The sequence below is a fragment of the Diprion similis genome, chromosome 4, assembly GCF_021155765.1.
Source record: "Diprion similis isolate iyDipSimi1 chromosome 4, iyDipSimi1.1, whole genome shotgun sequence".
Taxonomy (NCBI): domain Eukaryota; kingdom Metazoa; phylum Arthropoda; class Insecta; order Hymenoptera; family Diprionidae; genus Diprion; species Diprion similis.
Window position 1 is genome coordinate 19,179,662 of NC_060108.1, and position 27,854 is coordinate 19,207,515.

Genomic DNA, 27,854 nt, shown 5'->3' on the forward strand with positions numbered 1-27,854 from the left:
TATCCGAGCTTGCAGTGCTGCGGTTCATCCTCAACGGCAGGATCATGGTAGCGTCTCTTCGAAACGGGATGGTGTCTTTGACCAGGTTCCGGCATTCACCTCCGAAAGATGGTGTATTGATACCTACTTGGCGCTCTTTGCGCTCGCGAGTCGGCATTGCGCCTAAACAATTTACATCTGGCCACCCACAGCGGGATCTTATCCAAGATCTCTGGCAACGCGATGCCTTGGTCGAGTGTTACGAGTTGATGCCCCAAGTACCAGTGGCTGCCCTCCTGGCCAGTCTCAGGTTCCATATCCTGTTCGTTACAGCTAGAGAAGTAGGCAGGCGGGCAGGCAAGTCGGCAGGTACCTGTGCACTTATTGTCCCTTCTTACACCGCTGCGGTGTCCGAGTACCCCGTTTAATCGTCGCTATCAACTCTTTCCTAATTGTCAAATTGTATTCCTTTTTTTTCTCGTGGACGAGGCTGAGGGAAGAATTTATTCGCTTCTGAGCAACTCATTCCATGGTGATGTTTCCTCGACGACTTGTTAACGACACGGTGGCACGGTGCAATCGCAGGGCTAACCGCCCGGAGCAATGGCTTGTAAATGAATATTTTCATTGCCCGAATAGTTAAAACGGATATTCCGTAACGCTAGACTTCAATAAACTGAGGAACACATAGATACCTCGGTTATACACGCGTCAAGTATTTCTCCAATTTTTATTTTCTCCACCTAAGGTCGGACGTTAAACGGTCAACGATTGGACATAAATTGTCAAACATTACGAGGCGCTTTGAAGACGGAGTTCAATTGATTTCGATGCTTGAAATTTTTTACCCCGCTTAACGCTCCCTGGATAGGTATTTTTATTTATTTTCTTTGCTCTGATTAAAATGCTGCGTAAGAAATTGGAATATAAGAAATTATGCTAGAATTCGAGACATCGAGGGGCTGAAGGGTTGGTTTGGTAGTGTCTTAACGGTGATCGATCGGCGGATTAATCCTTCATTATATTAGTTTTTATTAACGGGATATATATTATTCGACGACACGATAGAGATCGATATCTCTTCCACTCTTTGGACCACCAGGATAGCCTAGAGAGAGTGATAATTATACTCGTCTTCCATTACATTCGACGTATGTCGTTAATTCTTACCCAGACAAATATTCCTCATGTTCAGGTGTTCACACGTGTCTTCCCTTCAGTATCCTGCCGCGGCGACGTTTTATTAGGCGTTGATATTTACCAAAATACCTGACCATACTCATGACGTTTCAGCACCCCAAACTTCCCGGTAAGAATACATTTTTTTGTTTGTTTCTAAACTTGTATTTATCGTTGGGACAAACGTGTCGTCTAATTTTTGCAAATTCGTACGGTTTTCAAACATTTGCCGTAAAATTTCAAGAAAAAATGAGAAACATGAAGCTGGAATTCAAGGATTTTTTTCGAGTATTGACTACTGGCCATTTGTGGCTGGACCGGATGTGTATAATACGCACCGGACGGTAACTATTGTGAACTTATTGAAAAGCATCGATGTCCGCTGGGTGTAGACGAGAGTTTAAATAGATTTTAGTTTGAGTTAGATTTACGAAATTCTCTGCGTAACGCGAATGCATTGTCGGCAAGTGCACCTCCTACCAGCTAGGGTATAGCCGTATTCTGTTGAGATTCGTTTTGTGCGAGCTACGGGACAATTTCAAAGCCGTAAACCCAGTAATTGGATTTGCCGTAAAATTTTCACACCCAAAACATCGCGACGTCAAGAATTCTCGCCTTCGAAGAAGAGTGAAGAAAAAGAAAACATCGGTCTTAGTGGGGGTGGAATCCACCTTCGAACTCGTGTGAAAAGACTGAAAAGATATTTTCCATGTAACAACTTGTCCCTGGTCGGTGAAAACATATTTTTGAGAAACAGCTTGGACGGTTCAAAATCATACATATTTTTAGGAGTTTTTGTTTTTCACAGAAAACGGAAACACTTCGGGGAATTTGAGGGCGTTATTACCTATAGTATAAAGAAAATTTTAGAAGTTTCTTCCTCGAAATTAATAACAATATGGCAGCATGGCGCATAAAGTAGCGAACGACTTCGAAATTGAGTGCTTTTGCGGTGGCGCTCTCCAGGCGAATTTTTTTTTTCAGTTAAAAACACCTTTTCGAGTTCAAACTCGTAGCCCAAATTTTAGAATTTTTTTTTTTTTCTCAATATATACGATAATGACAAAAATGTTGTATTTCGACCAAAAACTTGCTAAAAAGTCTTCTGTATAAAAATTTCGGGATTACAATTCAAAAATCTAGGCATGAGCTTGAATCGATGAAACAGTTCTAAAGATTGTGTCAAAATTTGAAGTTGATCGAATAAAAATTGTCTGAGGAATCTGCGCCATTGGATTGAAAACGTGGTCGTTCGCTACTTACATGAGTCATGCCCCATTTTGTTATAATTTGAATGGAAAAATGCAAAATGTTCTTCAAAGTATAAATGATAAAGTCCTCAAATTCAAATTGCTCTAAGTATTTTAATTTTGTTTAAAAAAAAGTCTAATAAATAGGCATGATTTTAGACCGTCCAAGTTGTACCCCCCTTAACCGATTTTAGAGAAATGTCTACAGTTAATTGGGGAGAGCCTATATGGGAAATAAATGCAGAGGCTGAATAATTTTAGGGATGGCCAGCTCCGCATGGCGGACACGGTAATTTCTGCTAATTCATTGGTTCTACATTAGCTGGCCTCCGCGGGGACCGTCTGTCGTTGGTGAATCGATGAGCCCGCGGGCCTCGCAGGTCCCCCGAGGATCCCGAGAGGGCACGCGTGCCCGTATTTCACGGTTTACCGAAAAATTAGCCATTAATTTACACCGTGCGGCCCAATAACGGCTCCGCGCTGCAGCCTATTTCCACTCCACATATATCCTGGATGCAGGTCCGCCCATGGTCTGCCAACTCGGTTACAAATAGCCGAGAGAAACCACCACATGGTGTTCGGTCCTCTATATTCGGCTGCCTTTCGAATTATCCTCGATCCATTCTAACTTGCGAGTTTGGTTTGTCTTAGGTCAGGAGTTTAGGGATCTTGCGAAACGGGTATAACTACAGATTCAATTTGGACTGTGACGGTATTGAAGTTTGGAAAAACTGACGTAGGCACTGTATTCCGTGTTGTCTATCTCTACGTAAGAGCAACAATTTAGATCCTTCGAATAAAATGACGCGATAAAGCTCGTTCATGGGGTGAAGCGAGAAATCTCCAGACAGCGGTGTTTTTATATTTGGAATTGGATAAAACTAAAGTGAATAAACCCGCGCGATTCCCCTTATAATTCGTTTGTGAATCGTGCATGCATGTGTAGGGAGATGGAGTTGTAAGACGGTATGGAATTGGGCCGTTAAAACGAGACCGTAACAGTAATCTTTTAAGATTGAGGATGATAGTACCGGGGTGTTGAAATAGATAAAATAAATTCTTCGTGCTTGAGGTGCGATGAGCAGATATCGTTCTAGGATTCCGCGAGGCGTGGGCGGCCGTGTAAAGATGGCAGTTTACGATCCCACTAAAGTTGCACTCCTGTGTAATCTGGACGTTTTTCAGAGTCGGTGCTTACCCGCAGTTGGCAATTGCAAATTGAAATGTCTCGCGAGACTCGAGTTGAACACTCACTCCAACCAACTTTACGTTTGCAAATAAGATGCCTCCGCCGCCGAAAGGAATCAGGCATACCCAGACTTGCCCTTTTATTTACCTTTTACCACGGCGTAATCACCTTCCTGTATCACGGCATCGTTAATGCTTTTTTGTTAGTCTCGAACATGCGTAATCGCACCTTATATCGCGCGTAAAGTTGTTCAAACCTCTTTTCTGGCATCTTTTTCTCTTTCAAGCAGAAAGCCCGTTGCGAGTATGCAGAAGCAATAGGTATCGTGAGAAGATTCAAAATTCTCAATAAACTGACTGGTATCGTACTCTCTTGCAATTTAACACGCGACAATACTCGGAGCGAATAACTTGCAGCTGCGGAATCGACTCGTATAGGAAGTTGATCCTTATCTGTGAAAGAGTCGTGTCATTTTCTCTCAGCTTCACTTCTGTTCCTCGGTTTGAAATAGCACCTCGAATTCCGCATGTGGACGTTTGGCTGCCTCAGCAGGCCTCGTTGCGTCGTATACCTTTCGTCAAGATATCTCTACATCGATTCTGCACCACAATAGTTCCAGATCATTGGCCCCCGGTAGAATAACTAGGCGTTCGTAACAACCGCTTGCAAAGTGCAACTTGTACACGTATCTATAACTCGTTACAACAAGGCGATCTTTTGCGATTGTGCAGAAGATGGCAGACGGAACGGAGGGATCGTTGACTTGAATCGCCGTAGGGTTGACTGCTCGGATGTTCGAGTCCTTTTGATAAGGACTGAACGAAGAGCGTCAGGAATGTTGTTTTGCGTTTACATTGGACACAATATTATTACATTCCAACTCCGACAAGCCTCGATAGACAATTGAAGTTATTGCGCGGTTGTCTGAGTGGAGGCTTCTCTTACAACATAAGCTTCTGAACTAGGAAAATATAGTAGCGAATAATTTTGCACAACTTTGATGATGACTATTCTCGGTAACCTATCTCAGTATTACGTCAGCATCGTGACGTTTCATGTGAAGTGGACATCAGGAGAAACAATGTGCGTATGATAGAATAATTTATTGCAGATCACTGCAGTTAATAACCGTGCGAGTAGACACTGCAGGAGTGGTCCGTTTACGTTGATAAATCGTGCATTCACCCTTCGCCGTTAATTACAAGAACCTTGATGTGGCAAGTTGTGAAAGACCAGGTGGCGAAGGTGGCTGTAGGTACAACACAACGAGGTCGGTGCGACGTTTAACAGCAACGGAGGAGGCCTCTGGACTCACTTGACTTTTCTTCTCGTGTACATTGGAACTGAAAAAGTTTCCAACTTTAGAGCTGACTTCCTAGTTTCCCAAGACCCCAGCAGCCACGGGTCAAACTAGACTTTACATTTTAGATTAACGAAGATCTTAAAAGCCTGATCCTAATCGGCCGCGTTGATCATGACGGTATAAAAGATATCCTCCTCGATCACGACAGCCTTCTAATTGCGAAATTACAATTACAAATCAGCTCTTACATCTGTGCGCTGCTGGGATAAACTCGTCGTTTCGCGTCCCTTGCCTCAAAATAGGGAATTTAAGCTGCAGGTGGCATCAGAATCAGAGATTTTCTTTTTCAGTAACTAAAAGGGCTGTGAAGAAAACATCAAGATAACGTTTGGATTTCATTGTCAATTGCGATACAACATGATTGGATCAATTGTTTGAAAAAAGTGAGCAACCTTGATGGTTTCTTTGTTGGCTTGTTTCGAGCAGTCGGTGTTAAATGGTTGAAACTGACTCGATTAAAGAGTCTGAGGCGTAGCGGTGCTATTTGGGTTCGAAGTATCGGTATACCGCAATAACGTTGAGAGGCTATAGGACAGTTTGGCGAGCATCGGCAAGGCACAAACGAGCACGATGTTCCAGAGCGTATGTCGCGGCCCACGCGTATACATGTACGAATCCTGGTCCGTACTATATCACGCCAACCAAATTATATTGTTATCTCCGGAGGCTATGGATACCTGCGGAATCAAGATCAATCCAAAAAATATACGTTGAAGAGAAAACCAGGCCTTCGCCGCTCTTTCGTCATCATCCTTCACTGACGTATCAAGATGTCGAATTTCATTCTACGGCGTAAGGAATTCCTTGTGACCAAGACCTTATGGCGTATAAATATGGTATCCATTATGTCGTTATGTCGGTGCTCTCATGATGCATTGATGCAAAAATTATCGGGTATTTTTGAAATCTGGGTGGAAATGGTCTTGATGTCATCGCGTAGTACTTTGCAAGGGTTTCTCGAGGAGATGATTTTTCCTCTCGAAGATAACGCCGGGCGACAGTTATCGACCAGTTATTGAGGGTGCATCCCTCAGTCAGTTAGTCCCTCAGTCACTCCCCCCGATCCCTTCGTCCCTAACAAAGATCGGTGGAAGAGCCGAGCAGCGTCACGCGACACGTGTTCGTCCCTTCACCAGGAAGCGGATGCCCCAGGTTCTCGTTGTGAGTAACGTTGATCCGGAGGTTGAGGGCGCGTGCCTAGAGGATGTTTGACGATCATTGGCGTAGAGCGGTGATATTAGAATCTCTGGAAGAATGCTGGATCAAGTTCGATGTTGGGCTGGCAAATCCTCTTATGAGAAGCTATTATTTTTTATTTTCTTGCCTTCTTTAAATGGGTTTTCCGTGTTTGGAAATCGACCGGCGAAAGAACCGACGCTCAGGCCGATCGGTGGTCAGCCAGCCAGCCATCGAGTCAGCCAGCCAGCCAGCCAACCGGCCGTTGGAATTAAAGGAAAGTAAATCTTCCACGAGGCATTTACACCTACACTAATGCCAACTCCGCGTACGCACACGCGTTGCACGCGTGATCTTCGTCTCTGTGTCGGTAGAGAGTTCTTTATCGAAGAGAGCAGGGACGCTGTGAACCGAAGAAACGAACTGATTTACATACTGGTTACGCCAGTGCGCGGGGGAGCACCCATGTGTGGGTCTCCCGTGTACCCGGAAGGCGCGGCCCGAGGTTCAAGGCCTTGACGCCAGGTGCCGCGAGATGGAACTTGAGCCTTAACATGTGCTGCGAGCGAGCAGGTCCTGCTCCTGGAAAATATCACAGACAAATTCCCCTTCCTTACTCAGGCTGAACCGCGCCGGGGGGAACCTTCTTCCATTTTTTACACGCAAGCCTGCGGCTTGAGTAGGTGCGCAATTTTTCATTGGTAATTTAGAACACGGATTGAGTTTCTTGTCTCACCTAGAGCATGTCAGACAGCGTGTGTATGTATATCGGACCTGGTAAATATCTTACTGCAACAGATTTCAAGCTCGATTTTTAACGCTCTTTATTCTCAACCGTCGATCATTGGGTCAGATAAATTTTTCGAACTCTGAACACCGCGGGATTGTTCGTTTAATACTCTGGCTAGGTTTGGAAGATTAACGAGCTACACAAGTTTTTGACTTGCGGTTGTGGTTTTTTCACCGGTATTATTTTCTGCCAGGCTGCATGAGATATGAATTGTGAAAAATTGAAAGAGAGACGTATTAGGTTTGAAGACGATTTTTAATACCATTTCAAATTTATTGTACTTGTCTTCTTCAACGAAATCAAAATACTTAATGCAAGTTTCGGGAAATATGAACCGTATAAATAGTTCGTAGTAAAAAATTTTGTTGCTTATCTAAATGATTACGAGTTTCATCAATAAAATGGAAATTGACTGAATCCGTATTATTCCGATCTATACACAATATCAAATCTTTAATGAAGTCAAAACTTAAATTTATAGAATTTTAAAATTAGCAAAGTTGAAGTATGGAGAAGTAAAAGGATAGAAAGGTCAGAACATGGAATGCCAAACTGTAGAATTCCTTTCGATAATATAGAATCGTATACCGATACTCGATTTTGCCGTTTTATTCATATTTCCTCCTTCTGTATTTCGACTGTCTACAAAAATTCGATATTTTGTTCCGTCCATCAATCGATTAAACCAATTTTTTTCACCCCTCTCGTCCGCGAGTCACGTAAACGTCGCTTCGCCCCTGAACTTTTCGTACGTTCTGTAAATTTCTCACGTATTATGGGCATACATTGAAGATGTTTTCATCGATTTCACGGAGCCCGGAAAACGAGACGAGCCTCAGGATGTGGGCATAGATACCCATACACACACGTCTTCCGCCGCTCAGATCTTGTTGAGCCACCTACGCCACAGCCTGCTGCACAGATCGCGGTACAGCCGCTGCAACGTGGTGTGCTGGTGCAGGCCTCGTACCTACGCCGTGCGCCAACTTCTATCAAACACAAATCTCTATAATCTCGGGATCGGCACATACCCCTGGCTCTACCTCGCGCGATTTACCAGGCTGTAAATCACCCGCGCGTATGCGAATCCACCTTCCTATGGTGTACGTATGTGTATCACCCGCGCCTCCCTGCATCCGCCGATACCCTGCCCTGTGTAACCATCGAGGTGGATTCTATTCCCCGTGCTGGCTGCTCCCGCTTCTGACGAGCCATACCTGTTCGGTGGAATACGTGTGTATATACGGATAATATCGCCGATCACCCCGATCACCGTGCAATATTATCCAGCTGGCAAATCCATCCTTTATTTTCGAATACCAACATCGTTTATCTCTTCTTACCTTATTCTTCCACGACATTGTCTGCATCACGATTTTCACTATCACCTCTGATCGCTGGTTCGTTCGTGTTTCTTCTAGATTCACTTGAGAGGCGGTCTTAATTAAGACTGGTACTGGTAACTAACGAGTTGATATCATTTCAAAGGCGATATTTTATAGAGAGTATTTAAAAACAGGCTTCGGAAAGGATTTTTCGCTGGTTGCCACGTATTCTTCACGATCGAAATTGTTCAGCGATCGGACAGTATGTTCCCTGTGTTCGCAAAGTTTTGGAAAAGGTGTCAGATTTTGGCGATATCTATTTATACGGTATGCGTAGGACGACGAAGAGTCTGTGGGCTGCACTTGTTTAGCAGTCACTCATTCTCAAGAACTTCACGATACCTACTATTGCGAAAGCTTCTTGTCGAGAGTTCTTTTTTCGCTCATTTTGAGAGTAATTGACACCGTTTCGAATCCTTCACACGTGCTCGAGTACGTTCCATTATTGAATGTTGAAATCTTATATCATTCAATTTCACTAACTTTCTGCCTCTTTCGTGTAATACTTACACATCTATTCATTTGCGTAGTTAGCTTTTGGTAAACATTAAGTTTACCGCAATGGTTACCACTCTTCAATTATCGTCTCGTATACTTACACTGTAAAATGGATGACGCTTCTCGTCGCATCGGACCGCATCTCTAGAATATCTACCCACATTCGTATTTAGTTTTTCTTCCCTTAGGACTGGGAGTGTTCTTTTTTGTCCGCGTCTCTTTCGGAAATCCTCGTCAGGCTGCACTTTGGGAATTTTCAGGGCGGTCGTCGGTTATCCGGAAAGATAGCGACGTCGAGGCGACAATGCCCTTATATATCTAACCACCGCAATAGCTTCACGGAGCTATGCAGCTGTGCAGCTCGCTACAGGAACTGATGACGACGCGGCGTCTTATTCCTCGACTCAAAATAACTCGGCATATCTAAGGGGTGGGTTTTCCCTCGTTGACTTCTGACGCAGTCTTCTTCTTTTAATTCTTCCTCGCACGAAGAGGGTGGACCGACGGTTCGTTATGTGTGTATTCTATCCATAAATTCTTCTCCCAATATCGTCTGGTGAGTATAAATTTTCAAACATATTGCCGGATAATCCGGCAGGATCAACTTCTTATTCCGAGAACTCGCTAAGTACCGGGGCTATCAACTCGCCGAATATACATTTTCTCGAGCGCTGAGTGACTCTAAAAAATTACATCAACTCACCAGGTGAGTCACACTATTCGAATAGACGGTTCAAGTTTCAGGAGGAACGAAAGTAGCACTTTTACTCGACTTCTGTACTGACTTGCATTTTTTATTTGGAAACCTTTCTTTCAAAGTCTCGAAATTCTCGTGAATATGTCGAGGCATGTGGTTTCGCTAATGTCACTATCACTCGGTTGCTCGATGCGAGTAAGCGACGTTGACGTAGCTTGTATCTTGCGAGGTAAACGAGTCGGAACACCGACATTAACTAGGATAATACTTATTACGAAAATTGGCAAGTCCTGATGTGCATACCGACATAGTCGGAGAGGCGAGTAGAGCAGTAAATGTACCGCAGGCAGACGCATAGAACGGCATGGAAGTGCATGGCGTGCCTACCTATACGTTTTAAATCGAGGCTGTGCCGAACAAGAGTCTATAACCATAAAAGATAGGCGGGCAGTTCAGCAGGAGGGCACATAGGTGTGTTATTATTGGTGACCCCACCCGTCGAGTTGATCTTTCTGAATCTAGAGCAACTCATTTCACATGTGAAAGGATACGCTTGTAGGTATAGCTCGCCTCAAAACTCCTGTCCCCGACTGCGGACGGTCTGCCGCTTCGCAAATTGGACAAATCTTTTACAGCTATTTCATAGACAGCTAGTGAAATGTCTTCAGTCACAGTCACGAATTCGACAACGATCCCATCGCTCGCATCGACGTTCAGTCAAAACATTCCCCCGATATCCGTGTAGCAACATTTCACTAGGGGTCGGGGAAATTCGAAAATTCTATTCCCACGGAGTCGCCGGGCGATCTACGTATCGGCAGAAACACTTTTCGAAATTTCACACCCCTGCCACTTTAACAATATCAAGCTTTCATGGGTTTTTTTGGGCATGATTTATTAGAATAAAATGAACTGGGCTCAGGTTTTTACAGTTGAAGAATAAGTTCGTTACCTGCATGAATGAAATTTTATAGAGCAAAAGATTTTGTCACCGATCGGACAATTTGTTTCTAACAGAGAAAATTGTCCATTTGTTTTCTTGTAATTCTCATAACCACACTGGAGAGCTGATGGTGTAATAATAACGATAGTATCGATGGTTGACGGTGATATCCGAGCAGTAAGTTATTTGTCAAATTTCTCGTGACTCAGGTTGACGATGTGGTTAGATAGAGGAATGAAAGGATAGAATGAAAATGGATCGATCGTGGATGGTGCGGAAAGGTGGTGATTAAAGAGGTAGATAAAAGTCACATGGCACGTATTTCGTTCTCGTATTTCGATCGCATTTGTCTACCTTGCCTGTATACATACAGACAGACATTATACAGATGGCATACATAAGTCTATTATACGATCTACTTACCTACCGGTGAATTATTTTTTATTGAATCTTAATTTACAAGAGCTGGAGCGCAATTAGAATGTCTCAAGAAGCAATTTAAACTTGGGCAAGCTCTAAATTAAATCGTATTGATTACCGACGGCGCTCCGGTGAGACGGCGTGCAGGTTCCGTGAGAGAACAAGATATTTACTTCGCTACATGTGGGAACATGTTAATTAAGAAAAAAATCTTCACTTCGATCAGAATAAGATCACCGATTCGTAGACACGATAACTTGTACCTCGCTCTGTACACCCTCGAGACGTCGGTTTGAGACCACGATTAACTTATCCAACGTGTTATTATTCTATACACGTGTATCGTACTAGCGCTCCAATTACTTGTTCACTCGTTTGCTTATTTTTCAATTTTCATGCAGTTTAACAAAATTCTATTTTGCTTCTCCTCTATGAGTATGAAAATTAAAAATTTCTAAACCAATTTAATACCTTGCGGTTTGAAAATTAACGTGTTCATGATAAAAATTTGTCGAATTTTTGATTTTTCACTTTCATAAATCCTGTATTTCCAAGACTTCAGAATTTTCTGTTCACTTTCGAAAATCGTTATTCAAAATCTTTTCACCAATTCTGCATTTCCAGTATACCATGGCATGTCTACCTGTTTACACGAATAAATATTCTTCGGCAAGTCGTGAGGAGATGTAAATCTGAAAGCATCAGAGAGACTCGAAGATCTCTTCGGGTGGATAAAGTATCACTCGTCTATTTTTGGCGCTCGTCTGGTGTCTTAGACCTTACAGACTCGATGCGTGTATAATGTACGTGCAGCCTAGGAAGGATTGGAGTGTCGTACTTTTTTTCTTCTCTCCTTGTCTTTGTATAGTTGGAAAAAAGAAGAGAGAAAAAAGAAATACCAATTCTTCCACAGTGCAGTATCCTGACCTGGCGCACGCTGACCGTTATCCCTGTATCCTGTGCTATTCAACTTGCGGACTTGCGGTCCAACGACCCGCGTCAATTCCTGATAATTAAGACCCAAGATATACCGAGATAGCCGATTGATCGAGAACGGTTTAATGGTTATTATTTATTAAGGTTAAATATGTGTATCGATCGAAATGCTGACCGAGGCAATAAATGTCTGCTTCGGACCACATTGCCTCGGTGATCTATAGATCCACGTCGGATCGTATTGTGCGTGCAAAAAAATTTCACCGTATTTTTCTGCTTCTAGCTTCCTTCACCGTATCTCATCTTTCGGCACGCACAAACATTTTACTGCTACATCAAAAAAGTACGACAACTCTACAAGATCAACCTCATTCTGTATTCGTTTGATTTATTAATTTTTCCGAAGTAGTGGTGCAAACAACAAAGAACGTAGTCTTCCTGGAACACGATTGAGGAACTTTTTCCGGAAATTAATTTGGGCACGTGCGCTTGATAGTTTGCTTAGCCAGAGTCCTCTGCACACGGAGAAGATTTATTTTGTAATAAATTTGTTATTTATTTCATTTCTTTTTTATTGTTGATTCGATCGATCGCCTCTGAAGGATCATTGGGGCGTCTGGATATTGCGCGAGCCTCGTTGGCCGTTTCGCTCGGTTCGTTGGTGGTCGAAATAATTCGAGCCTTTTACGCAACGATATTTTTCTTTTCTATTTTTTTTTTTATTCCAAGGAAGATCAGAAAAAGGCATCTCCTTATTAATACCTGATTATTATGGGAACTTTCTCATAGCTCGAACGAGTCTATTAATTATTTTCCTTTGTTGCAGGTGAACCTGCGCCCCGAAACAATGAGTGATCGTTATTACGTCATAACGCCGCCCGATGCTATCATCTCGATACCCAGGGTCATGGGTCATCACCACCAAAGATCACCATTCACAGGTGAGTAGGTAAACGTTGCGAAATGGACCAATTCACGTTTGGCCTTCTCGTCTCCTCTGTCATTATTATATTACATCAGTCATAGAAAAAACTTTAAACACAAACGAAGAGGACATACCGCCGACTTAGACGAATTAGAAAGAAGGGGACATTTATAACCAGAACGAGAGTTCAGACCTTCTGAAGTTGATTTCGGTTTGTTAGTCATGGTTACACAGAGACGAAAAAATGTCAACCATATACAGTCAAATGACACGGTTGTCTGATTTTCCCCAATTTGAGAAGGTAAACTCATAACTGGTACTCTCAAATTGGACCGCGATGTTTACACGGTCAACGAAGGGGAAATATACACAGTAAGACGAATAGAGACTCGGTGGCGTAAGATGCAGTCCGGTTCATCGGTTTACCGAATGATCGGGTCTGAGTGGTTGGCAAGTTCTGCGGTTATCATCAATTTTTCCATTAGGGAATGAGAGTTTACGGTTGCCTAATGGCGTTATAGAGGTCCGCTTCTCTCTTTTCTCCTTCTCTCCGGGTGGGTCTTCGGAAGAGGTGACGGGGATGAGGTGACGGCTGTCTTTGGTGCTATGGACCGAGTAGATTCAACGACGGTTGTGTGTCCGCGTAAGTGTGGATGTCGTACGCGGTGCTGCACCTCTCGACAAGTGACAGAGAGGCTGGTGTATCTTATCGTGGACTGGATTCCTTTCGGCAGAATGCGACCAATGCGAGTAGTTCCTACTTCTGATCCTATTAAGAGGGAATATTAAAATTCGTAGAAGAGGCCTCCGACGCTGTGTGTCGGTACGTGGTGGCTACTATGTGCCATCGCCCCCCTCCCCCCAGATGTGGCGTCGAAGGGGGAAAAGGGTCACCCCGCGCAGGGCACCCGCGCCTTAGTCGAGAAAAATCAAAGACTTTAAAAACAGGTTTGACAACCTGGGTGGACCCACGGAGGCCACGTGCTGCGTGAAGCATTATTTATAATCCCATCAGAGCTGGAGAGTCCCTCTTTCTCTCTTTCCCTCTTTCCCTCTTTCCCTCTTTTCCTCTATTCCTCTTTATCTCTTTCTCTCCGCTCCGGGTAGCCCGTAGCACGCGCGCTGGTACCCGCTGGAGCCGGCCTCGTTCTCCTCCTCGAATTCGTATGCATGTATGGAAGATAGACGTCGTATTCCGGAGTGCCATGGCTCGCAACTGCAGCAGCCAGCCACCTATACGGACACCTTGGCCGTCTCGCGTCGCGCACTGTCACTGCCAGCTCCACCGCCTTATTCCTTGGCGCCGGGAACCGCTTTGACAGTTAGACGCGTCCTGGTGCACGCGCTGTCTCGACTCGGTTCACGCCGTCATTCCGACTCCTAACGTCGACTTCGCTTTCTGTCATTTCGCTTACTATTCTGCATGAACAGCTATCCCGAATCGGGACACTGTTACGTGCTACGCTTATGCGGAAGTTATACGAAACCGACACTTGTGCGTACTATGTATGACGAAATTTGGCTATTTGGACGAGAATAATGTTGGAGAGAAAAAAACAGTATACTTAATAATTTCACCTGTACGAAACTTGGAGAGTCAATTTACAGTTAAATTTAAATTCAGAAATATCTAAGAGTCGGTATTATAATCGTATGTCAACCACCTCGTCATCAAAGCTTAGAAGAAAGAATGGCATCTTTTGATGCCACGAAGATAATGGGTTTTCAGTGATTTTTCTATAAAATCTCTGAATACCCATTGAATCGCAATGGCATAATGTTCATCAATTTTTATTGGGACATTTAAAGTTATAATGAGTTTGAAAATTGTAAGTCTTCTTGAGAGTAACCTCGATCCCCAATATGGACGAAACATTTACGAATTATGTTACTGCAGGAAGGGTTGATCTGGTATCTTGAAGTTTTTCTTAATGCAAGTTTACCTGATTACAAGAGGTTTATTTTCCAAATGGACTGATCTACTGACGTGATAAAAGTGATGGATTAGAAAATTCCATCGAGACATCTCAGTTATTCGAAAATATACCGTTGACATTACGTTGCAGCAACGGGTGATGGAGTCTTCAAGAAATTTTAGAGTTCTCAGATCAAGATTAGGTCTCACAGATTCGTGACAAAATTTTTAAGGAATATTTCATCTTACGTACTTGTAGTTTTAGTTTCACATTTGCTCGGGATTTAATTTTCCTGCATGATTATTTTTTTATTTTTCATCTTATGGCTTATGATTTGGATATTCATCGGCGTCGATTCCTCTACCCTTCGTCTTTGGTCTCATGGTTGATCGGACATCGGCCGTCTTCATGGAGTTTGATAAATCGACAGGTTCTGAATTCGCTATGCATACGACCTGACTTATAGATACGTAACCTTTGGTCAAAACCTTCTGTATATATGCGTCATTGATCTCGTAGAATTCTTTCGTCGAGTGTTAGATCTTCGTCCCTAATTCTTCGCGCCGGAGTTCTTTACGATTCGAAGTTTCCTCGCGTGCGGACGATGTCTGATGCAATCTCTCAACTCTCCTTCGATCTCGCTTCTTCTCTCTTCCTCTCCCTCATTCTCCGACATTTCCTCCCACTCTTACCCTGGCGCATCGTTATTTTATGTATAGTATACACTTTCAAGCAGTTGCACACGCGCGCGCTCACGACACGCATACTCAGGGAATCGAGTCATAGGTGAATCGTCGAGAGTATAAAAAGATCACTTCAATCGAATCGTGAATGTACGTACGAAGGGATCGTATTTGCTCGGTTAAGAAAGAGTAACTGATTGCTTAATTGGTTAATTATTTGATCTCAGTCAGTTAGTTAGTTACCCTTGTCTCCCTCTCTTATCTTAATCTCGCTCCTTCTTCTACCGTCTAAATTCATCACCGCGCAGTCAACCGGTCGAGACGCGCGACTGTTTTTACCACGGAAGAAACATCCACCATATTTATTTTAAAACGCGATCGCGTTATAGTATAGTTTGCCTCAATTTTTCTTATCTCGTGAGACGTAATACCTGTGCACGAATGCACGCATGCTTGCATACGAGGACTCGGTACAAACAGGTTGTACCTTTGTATCTGTGAACGAGGATAACTCCTCGTCGTTTAGCCATCGCATCGCCTACATCCGTTCGCCGCGCCTCGCTGGCTTCATATAATGTCCTAAAAAATTCGAGTGATTGATTCTCTAGGTGTGAATAAAATAACAATGGCCGAAGGCGAGCGAGCGCCGATTGGAACCCGCGGTGCCCTGGCCGGTGTCGGACCTCCATGCCATCAGTCAATTCATGGTAATATAGACCTGATAGCACCCAACACACCCTGACCGCATGGGGCCTTCCGAAGTAGCTCACCGGCCTCCACAGTCCTCGGTGCCATGCAGCCGAGTACCAGGTACTCCTTGAAGCCCCGATCGCCTCTCTCGCCGAAGCTTTCCATACCTATGAAGTTCCGAAGCTCGAGTTCCTTCGCATGGCGAATTTTCGTTTCCATCCTGGTAGGTCGGGAAGCCGGTGGAGGAAGTTCTGTTCCGTTCCGTGTTTGGATACAATTTCGAGGTGGTTTTCGTGGATGCTTCTTATGCCTGATTCCCCGCTGGTGGTTCACGGAATTACTGATTCGGGACCGAAGACGAGTGTGTTAAGCCAGTGAGTAGCGCGGCTTCTCGACTGTCATGGTGCATATGATGCAGGTAGATGCGAATGTGCGTCTGCGCAACTTCTGCACCGGTCAAAGTTCTAGTCTCACTTAGCAATAATTCAGCTCGAATCGAGTTACCGTATCTAGTATACTGCGAAGATGAACGCGGACTTTGTACAACGCCAATATCGATAAGTCTGTAGCTGTCTGGTGGAAAAAACGAGGGAATCCTGAAACGCGTGGTTCGAGTTGCAGTGCGTTGGACGGGGAACGTCGTATTTTACTCGCGCGAAAATATACGGCGGCCTTAAAAAACTTCGAGCCTTTTCTCCTCCGTCTTGCATGTATTTTTTTTCTTTTTCTCTCCTTGTTCTTCTTCATCTCTCGATAGCTCTCAGAGTCCGGTGAATTCCGAACCGCATCATCCAATTATAGGTATAAACTCGGCCGTAACGATCTGATGAAGTAAGTAATTGGACCGCCATAACGTAGTAACTCGGTCAGTGGCTCTTCAGTCCTTGCAGGCACTCCCTCGACACCCACTGAAATCTCCACCGTGAACCGCTTCGCCGAGGAAACCGTATCTTAGTGCTCGAATTGCGAAACACTTCGCAGCCGCACGCAAACCGGAGATAATAATTAGTTTCAAACTTGTTTCTGACGCTACTTGGCTACCGGCGTTTCGTTGATCAACCGCCTTCTTCAGGGCGAGGATCGTTAGACGACTCCGTGTGGAAAAGTCGTTCAGTAAATCTCACGATCAGACGACGTTGGAAAAATCACGAGCTATATGTGAATGCTTGGAGAGTAAGAAAATCAGACAATCTTTGAAGCCAAGTTTATACGAACGAATTATTTAAATTTGCTGACAATGAGAACAAGGTCAGCATTCAGGTTACCATGGTGGTAAGATCGTCAGGCGCAATTTTGCGATCGCAGTTACCTTCGTCCGAGGGAATTCGTCCTCTTCTCTGCATCTTGACACTGGAGAAAGGACGCAGAGTCGTCTTCTCGGCTTGAACGTCTGGGAACATAAACCGATCCGAAACGCAGAATGCAGAGATCGTCGGGCTGCAGACATTGTACAGGTATCCGTTTTCACGAGCGATTGAGACATCGTTCTGGACTCTCTCCTGTGCTAGGATCGAGTTCTGCATCTTTATTTGTGCATGCGCATACGTTCGGGATTTTACTTGAAAATTTACGTTAACGTTTATAACGGGAAGAATCGCGTGGTTTATCGCGGATGAAATGAAAAATAATGCAAAAAATGAAAAAAAAATAAATAAAAAATTTAACACCGATAATCGAACCGAGCCATTTTATATCAGTGATTTTGGAAAAAGGATAAAGATTTTTTTCTCACGTGTATATTATGAATAATTCATTATACATTATTCCATGTATACAACTATACGTCAACGGTCGCAATTACTTACGACATTGTTTATTTTGCGAGGCGAAATATGGCCGAGGCTCGCACGGGAGATCGGGCGTATGAAAAAAATTTCAATCGTGGCTTATATTTTCAGTACCTACCTACCTTCTCTTTAACTACACCCAGCGGGGAGTTTGTACCTGCTTGACACGCGCATTAACGATATATACAGCCGTAAATTGGGCCCACCAAAAAGTTTTTAAGTTATTTTATCAGGCTTCTTCGTAGAATACGTACACATATACATACTCGTATGTACATACCTGTGTGCCCATAATACCTACATTGTGGCGATGTGCGCACTCTTATCTCTGGATTTACGCATGTGTACGAATTTATACAAACGTAACGAGCGTATGACAGATCCTGGATGATGGCTGCCAGGACGACCGTATATACGCGGTGGAACTTGTGTCTAAGATAAATTTAATAGATAGTAGGTACGAAGTGACACCTGATGCGGGCGGGTTAAAGAGCAGCGCGACTATATCTATCACCACTTCTCTCTCCCTCTGGCGATCGTTTCGTATTTTCGTCCTTTTTCCGCACTTTGAATTACGCTCGCAGGTGACTGGAGTCGAGAGGTAAGGTGCGCGCCAACCTGCAAACGGCCAGGCAACGCTCGATTGAGCGAACTAGCCGAGTGCCTTTGTAATTTATCAAATTATTATATGGGGGTACTGCCTTAAACCACGCTCCTCGAAACTTAGTCGTTGGCAAAGTAAGTAATACACGTGAGGAAGTCGAATTCGCTATCTCTGCACGACGATTTTCGTCGACTATAATGATTCAATTCATTCTCACCCCGTGGGGGAAATGTAGGGCTGAGTTTCGACCATTTTCTTATTTTTACAATTTTTCCTTCAAGGTTATAAGGGACGCGCGTACCGCGATGTTGAATTATAATGAATGCAATTAATTTGGCTAATATTAAACTTGGATCCCGAGTCGTAAAACCACTCGCGTAACAAATTTGGCACTAAAGAGTACCATAGTCGTTCTGCGGACGACGGGCAACGACCCAAACAACCCAAACAACCCGCCGGAAGGCGGAGGCAGAGGCAAGGGGTCTTCTTGCCAGTCTCCTTGCCGGCAGTAATACCTACTCACCTGAGTCAGGTGAGGGGGCGTTATAGCATTAGCATGTTAAGTCCGAGCGCAGCGGGTGTACCTGATTAAATTTGTACCACCGTAGAGCGTCGTCGCAAGACGCAGCTCGGTTTTTCGAGCCTGGCAGAATTATCCACTCTGTATTTCATCCGCGCACTTCCTTGTTAAGACAATATTTATACGTAAACGGAGGATGAAATGATTTGCGAGAAGGGAGGGGTGAGAAATACCCGAGACGAGACACCGATGAGGGAAAATTTTGCCGCTGATTTTACTTTCCTCGTATGTATGTATACGTACACGTAAGTAATTGTGAATCACGGTAAATTGTGTAGGAGGTAGGTGTATTATTATTATAAGCCGCGTTATCAGTATAAATGACGGATAACGCGACGGTGGGCATTATGCCTGATGGTGATTAATCGAGGGATATTAAGAGGCTTTAAGAGGTTCGTGTAGATTTGCTTTTCAACGAAAATCATCATCATCGGTAGATATGCCGTATATGGTTGAATGCGCGTACATGCGAGCCATACGTGAGCGTTAACGAAACTCTTGGCTAAATTATACAAGCGAAGCGAAACCGTTAATACCTGTCAACTCGGAATTCGCCACAGTGCAGGCCGCCGATGGTGCGCTTTCTTGGTGGTGATAATAATAACAGCAATCGTTGTAACCACGTTCAGAATGAGAATAAGTATAAAAGGTATTATGTATGTACAAGGAATTACCGGCTCGCGAAACACCCGTGAATGAGGCAATGAGTCGGTGTTCCCAACAATGGCGTTACCCTAATGATTACAAATGGTGGACGGCAGACGCGCGAGTCTTCTTCCTCCTTTCGCCCTCCCCCTGTGTTGCAGTCGTGCCCGAAATATATCTCATAATTAATCACACGGGGTCCACCTTTTCTGTCGTCTCTTGCAGACTTTACTTTTTACGATCCGCTCATCAGACGACGTTCCGCGATGTTTTTCTTTTCTCTTTTTTTTCGCCGTTTTTCTTTCGTTCTATCTTCTTCAAACTACTAGGTTCTTGGTAAAGCCGCTTTTCCCTTCTTCGCCTTTATCAAAATTTTCCCTGTCCCAGAATGTTCTTTACTGAAATAAAACAGGCAAAATTTCAAGGGATTTTCACTCTCCCAATAATTCCCATATTTTCTTCGACTTTCGGTACATGAAACTCCATAAAAATTATCACGGTACATACCGGAAGATTTTTTTCACTTTCCGGGATTCCAAAGCGGCAGATCGTCTTCCGCTTTCGGTCTTAGGGACAGCCATGGGTTTTTGGACGGTCTGGCGTTCGACTGAAGAAAAGATACAGTTAATGCTTCGGTTTCATTTTTTGCACGTTGGTCAGAACATTTTGAACATTGAACTACTTTTCAAGCATAAACGATACGTGTCGAAGTTAAGGTATCCAGATCTGATGACAAACGATACTAACCACCGAAACAACGAGGCCGTTTTGATCTATGTGGCAAATTTGATAGCCGAAAAGTATGGTGTGGCTGCCGTCACCGACGAAGAATATCCTGGCCGAATTTGCGGTACTGACTCGAATCTCGAAGCTCTTGGTAACCGCGACGCAGTTTATGAGCCCGAAGCGATCGGCGTTGTCGAGATCTGCGATAAAGCGAGAAAAAGAGAGAGGGAGAGGCGAGAGGGAGAAAGAGAGAGAGAGGTAGTGAGTGAGTGAAATTGTCATGTACGTTCGGGAGAAAGTGTGGAAGAAAAAGAAGAAACACTGTTTGGAAAAATCGTTTGTAACGGATCTACTTCGCCATTGCATCCTCTTCTCACCTGCGTGCGAGTTCCGATTCAATTGCAGGTTCTCAATCGGTCGCATCAATTCCGACAGTCGAAGCTGATGATAGTCGTATCCGCAAAAAGCTATCTCGTTATCTCTGCTTCCTATTCGAACCTGCGAAGAAGTTGCGTCGAATCAGACAATCAGCAAGTGATCACGCGGATTCACCATCGACGAACATCAGAAGATGTATATACCTTGAAGTCTAAGAAATCGGCAGTGGTCTTTATCGTCGGTAGCTGCGGCACGCACCAATCAGCGGCAGAATATGACTTGTGGACGTACTTGCTGAGGGGTCCGAGTATTTTATACGACTTTTGCATCGACCCACAGCAGCCTGTCTGGTGTAAATTTATAAGCAAGTGATAGGAATGTCAGCCCAAGAAGGCTGATCTGGATAGATCAATTCGGAAGAAACTGGTCGTCGTTACGTCGCACAATTTCGCGGGGCTTAATCCACAATGGGTGAAAACTCTGCGTAATTACCGCGTTCTGGACCCTGACGAAGATGTAGCCAATCTTATACAACGACGTCTCGGTGAGATAAGGGACCGGGGTGTAAACGCCGACGCCAATTTCACTCGCGACGACGGGCTTGATCAGCCCCCAACATTCCACGAGGCCGAGATGCTTCGGTATTCTCAGCCTCTGTTTCTTCACCACTTCCAGTGACTCGAAATTCATTTCAATCGACGACGGAGTGAACCTGAAAGTGGCAAAACGATCCTCGTTAGATGCTTTTTTCGAATGACAAGATCGAGGAGACTGCTAACAATAGGAAGACTGCGGCTTCAAGGTCCCTCGTTGTGGAGATAATGGGCGTCAGGAGTGCGGTTCGAGGGTGGCGGCGAGTGCGGGTAGAAGTAGACGGGCGTCCGTCGCCGCAGCGCGGCGCACCCGTGGAATGTAGTTTCCGGTCTGTTAGCCGGAAGTCGTAGCTCGGACGCGTGCCAGACACGCGCCTCGCGAGGCACGGCGAGGCTTGTTCCAGTGGTGTGTCTATAGGCTATAACCTACTATTCCTATCGGGACGTCGCGTCGCGTCGTCTCGTGTCTCGGCGAAGGCAATTTACGCTAATGAAATAATTGCACCGTTACCAGTTTCACCCCGGTGATGATGATCGTCAAATTGTTCACGTCGATAATAATAATTGCCCAGGGATAACGAGCGTCAGCAACACCTACGCCTTTCGTCTTCGCTGACCAACAGCTCCTCACCCGAACCCCAGCTACTACTGTCAAATTACAACCTCAGACTCACCCCGCAAATTAAACAACAGACACACCAACGCCGCTACGCTTTGTCACGATATCGATTCGATCGAAGCTTTTTATGTGCTTTGTTACCAATTTCACGTCACTTTGTCTTCTTTGTGTGGGGGAACTTGGCATGTCAGGATGTAAAAACCACCTTATTACACTCTTACCGAGCGAATCAGACATCGAACTTATGAACGAAGCGATGAAAAATTCATTCCTCTTCTCCGCACATATCGATGCAGCTTGCGAGCAGGAAATAATGACGCGAAGTATATCGTGCGTGTGGAGATATACCTCTTACAGGCACAAGCTAAACTCTGTTCCGTAATAATTACAAACGTCACCGGTTATCGGTTGAAATCGTGCGGGTACCGGAGAACGTTGCATCACATCGCATAGCATCGCATAGGTTTGTCGACGCTGTACCAGCAGCGCCTCGTGTAGCGCCAAGCCTGTCCCTATAAACACCTGCCCCAGATGAGTGCGCGTGCCAGCACAGCCCTGAGGCACTGGCCGTGACAACCCCTTCCTAGTTCCTCATATCCTACATTACGTTGGCGTAACATACCTTATATTATGTGTGTACCACCTGTATCGCGACTTTCGCTGTAGGTGTAAGGCACCCTCCGAGTACCTATAAGTAGTCTCTTCATTTTGTATATGTGTCTGTGTCACTCCTGTTATTGTTGCTGTTTTTCAAGAATACGTTGCTATGGAGAATGCAAGGTGCTCGACTTTCGACGTTTATTTATTCCTACACGTTACCAGACTGTTGAAGCAGCCAAGCCTTTTTCTTTTATTGTATACATATTCAGGAAAAACGAACTATAAATGCACGAATCGATGTGACAGTAGTGAAACGGTACCTAATTCTGTTTAACCTCGGTTTCGAAGCCTGAGATATCATTCTCATTTTGGTTTATTTCTTACAAGACAGATCATGAATGAAGAGGCGTTCTTGTACATCCCCTGGCTTATTTTTGCCAGTAAATTCTTGCAGTGATAAAGTGTATCGCAAGCATGCACCCAGGCAACCTCGCAGGCTCGAACCAAATAGCTGCGCATCCCTGTACGAGCGGAGCTTGGGGTGCATTCTTAGAAGGGAACATTGCGCACCCCACCAGGACCTGTCGGTGCATGCGTCTTCGGCCACCAGGGCGTGAATCCGCCCGCCTGCCGCCAACACCTGCTACCCCCAAGACGGGGCGAGCACCAAACCATACTTCCTCAACATATGACGGCCCGTTTTCCCCCTATTACTGTATCTCCTTGGTCGTTCTTCCTCAACCCCCTACCGTCTAAGTAGACGACGCTATGCAAGGTGAGCTAGCTGGCTGGTGCGGAAAAATGTTACACCTGTTGGTACCGCGTCTCAAGATGCATTCGCGACATATCGATGTTATCGCGACGAGGCGGTGCAACGGGGTTGGTGATTATACCGTTTGATTTGTTAGTTTTGTTGATCGATTTATAGGCTTTGGATTCCAGAGAATTTTAGGTAGGATGGGAATATTTAAGAGTTGTTGTTTTTTCCAAAGATTGAGCAGGATAATGTGCGATGTTTCGTGATTAGACTGTTTGCAAGATAAGAGAGATAATTACCAGCTATATAGACGTACATATAGAGGCGATATTTGCAGGGAGGATTCATAAAATTTTGTATTATGGAAAGATTTAGTTTCAGAATATTTCTAAAACATGTCACAGATATATTGTCAAAAAATTATAATATCACTCTGTGACAAAAGCTACTTTTATAAATCGATTAGCATTGTTTTGATGAAATATTTCGAATCATCGAACGTTTTGGATTCGTAAATATTTTTTTTTTTTGAGGAAAGGAAGAATGTACGTTCCTAAAAAGATGAAAAAATATACCCGTATCGTGAGTAGTGAAACTGACGATACCTCGTAATTCACTACAAATATTAATCTCGATTTTAACTGGAAAAGTAAAGGGTGGCGACTAAAAAACACAAGGTATTGCTTCGTTTCGCACAAATAATTAGAAATTGAACGATATACTATTTACGAAAGTTAGTTTAACTGGATTTATGAAGCATACCTGAAGTTTGAAAACGATTTATAACAAACATGTCCGTTTTTCCCTATACTGAGAAAAAAAGTCGTAGAATTGACTTAATCATCAGCGATCACGGGCGGGAAAACAAATATTTATTTGTGTCGAATCAAGATCTGTTGGTCTATAATCCATCATAATTCCCTGTTTTTTCCCGATAGAAGAAATTCCCTGGTTAAAATAGAAAAACGAAACGAACAATAAGTAACAATTTTGACGACGACTAAGTAGCGATCGCACCTGCACTGGGCTTCACCGAGGAATTAACCGGGGGCCTCTTATTATACATACACAGCGTGCTGACCAACGGTCCGTGATTCCTTGGCGTATAGGAAACATATGACGCGATTCAGGTGAACCCTTGCGGGTGAGCCGTAATGCATCCGCGCCTTTGGGGCGAGTTGCAGGCTACTGGTGCAGGACTCGAGGAGAGGTTCGTGGCTCGCGAAGGGGGTTACCCGGTGCTCCCGGGAGTCCGGCAGCAGGTCTTGGGCCCACCCGGGCGTGTCTCCGTGGAGGGTAGTAAGGCCCCGGTTCCGTTTTCACCACGAGCAGTGGACGGCGCGGTCAGACCCCGTGACAGACAGGTGACACGCGTCCCACACGCGCCAAGAGTTCGTTGGGGACTTGGGGTTAATTTGAAAATAAACAGTTGGAAATTTACAGGACAAACATTCGACGCCTCGTGACGAGGCTGCGAACGCTTTTTCTTATCCACGATGAAAACGTTTCACTTTTTTCAGTTGTTAAGGTCACACAGACGACATTCGGACGATATCGGGTTTCTTCCGAGAATCCTTAAAGTGGCGAATAATTTATTCAACCGATACACGAGGACGATGTTGCGAATAGCCGTGCTTTTTTTTATGACGAACAATAAAATCAACGATTTATTCGTTCCACGCGACGAGAAACTTTGGCTCGTCTTGCAGCCACGGCAGGACGACGGGGTGTCACGCAGTGTAGTTTATACGGATATTTTAAATATGTTGCCTGCCTGCAGCACCGCGGAGGTATCGTCCTTACGATTTCCTTCTTGCATTTCGTGTGCACTTGTTGTGGGTACATACACACCGTGTGGATAGGTACATAATACGTGCAATGTACAATGAACGTGACGTCAACGATTTCGAGTCTGACCGTCGTCGTATTGTTCGCTTGTCACGGAACGTATAACGTTTCTAGGTAGGGGGAGGGGGGGGGGGGGGGGCTGATATAATGGAAGAACTTTCTACTATCAAGCTGATTTATGAATCTACGCGCCGTCTCAATGTAACTAACTATATTAAACCATTGCATTTGTTGTGTGCATTTACCCTCACAATTGGCGAAAGGATTGGACGGTACTGCTGATCGTGTATGGATACATGTGAATGGTCGTTAAGGAACACCCTTCTATACGAGGTACTATAAGTATGTAACTTTGCGAAGATTGAGCGGAGAGAAATGATCGCAGATAAATTTTTAACAACGGCGTGTCAAAGTTTGAAGTCTCTATCCGTTCAATGCCTTTTAAGAAATTTTTCTTTTTATTTTAATCTTCATCGATCAGGTTCTACAGTCAGAAACACAAAAAAAAAACTGCTTTTACTTTTGTAATATTATTACTCATAATAATCGTGTGAAATAAATTGTACGTTAATGCACTTTACACAATACAGCTGCAGTTAGTATATAATACACTCATATCTTGTTACGTAATTCAGGCATCGAACATCTAATTGCGCATTCCGAAATTAAAGTAATATTAGTATTAGTATTAATTATAAATTTTTGATAACAAACTGCTGATAGCAGAATTTTATTACGATAGCATTTTAGAATTATTAGTAGAATTAGAAAAATAGACGTCAAACTTTATATCACTCTTGTTTTCCGATATCTAACACAAGAGTGTGATAAAATAAATGTGTTTGTTCATACTAAAAGTGGTACTAATATTCTGTGATTTATTGTTACGTTCTCATCTGGCACTCGGCAAAATATAATTTCATTAATCGTCAAATAAGTACGAAGCTAGCGCCTTTTTCTAAAAATGAATATTGTGGATTATAAAAAGGGATTGAAAATTGCAAGAATATTGATGATAAAAAAAAAAGAAGAAACTACTCTGGTTCGATTTAAATACGGAGGATCGGCAGAGACGTTGAAGCGGTGTCGGTGAATCGGCATCAAAGCGTGAAAAATAAATAAGGCAAATTACAGAAATAAATGGAGCTGTCGAAGCAGGGCGTGTGGGTATACCACGTTTATGTCGGGATCCGCGTCGAGGGTGCGATGCTGTTCCTGTATACCCATGTGTATCGCGTTGGCGTATATCGAATTTCATACAAATCGGAGGTAGGTAACCTAAACCTATCGCTCGGCGCGCGCGGCCCGAGCAACTCCATCGGCCAGGCTGCAAACGCGTTGTCTGCTTGTATCTTCGGGACTAAAGTTATGGACGCGAGACTGAAATATGACGTAGCCACGAGATAAAATGTGTCTTTGCAGCCGGGCTGCACCGGGCGCGAGAGGGCCAATAAAAGTCAGTCGCCTTCGTGATATTTTATTCAATTTTCAGGGAACAGAAACCCGTTGCAGCAGCCGGCACCCATACGCGTACCCCTAGAAATTATACTCGCTCCCCGAAACTACCTCACGCGCATTCCTTCGTCTGGACCAGCGGCAGCTTCCGTTGTCCCTTCACGTAATCGGCGGTAGTCAGCTACCGCGGCTCAATTTATAGGCTTGTAGGTACTATTCCGGGGATAAACTGTATCGAGGAATTTCAACACTAAAATGACTGACGGCCTTACTCCGATGCTTTTCAACCGTAACGGGTGGAAAATTGTTCCAAGAGAAAGATCAACGGTGTCATTGAGATACCTGGATGTGTTCTATTGACCTCACTGCTGCATCTTTTCGCATTTAATCGTGACGCTGAATTGTTGCTAAAGAAAAATTTATCTCAACAAGTGTTTTATAATAATCTTGAAGCTGTGGATATTTTTTGAAACTTTTCTGAAGAACAGCATTTTTATGCGCTTATTTTTCGCCGCGTATCGTAGAAGCTTGTGTGAAGCAAATCCGGTGACTATATATAAGCAGTACTTCTACCCCAATCGACTCATATTCACTTCATCCCTGACACACAAATATTAAATTTCAATTTAAAGTCAGTGAACATGTATTGCCTATATAAACTATCGCCTGCAGCTTTTAATTTTTATTTTAATCCATCAGTACGAAATGTCTTGATGATCTGCAACCATTCTAATAACAGTTGTAATCCAGCACGGGAGAGTTTTATACCGCAACGGTGCTCCGAACGCCGAACTCGAGGAGCGAGGTACAGGGCCTGTAAGAGACTCGGAGAGAGATGGGACAAAATTTTCTCAACCCGGTACTGTTGAGAGTCGTTAACAGGTAACAAGCTGTAGCCCCGGGGTGCTCCGGAGACTTCTATTTAACGATTGTTAGCAACGGCATCGCGCCACCACCAGCCGGTGACCATAGAGTCCGCTGTACTCTCTGCCTCCTCCTCAGCCTCCGTCGCGATGACTGATGGTCAGCCGGACCGCCGCGACGGCCACACGGTGCTCGTGACTTCACGGTGCAGTGATATGCAACGTCATTTTGCCGGAGTCATATTGCCTCGTGACATTCAATTTTCAAAATTGGCCTTCGTTTTGCGGAGGACGTGGCACCTTTGCCTTGTTTTGCGAGTCATGATGCCTCGTTAGAGATTTCTCACTGCCGAAGACACGTGGGTGTCAGGAAAATTGCT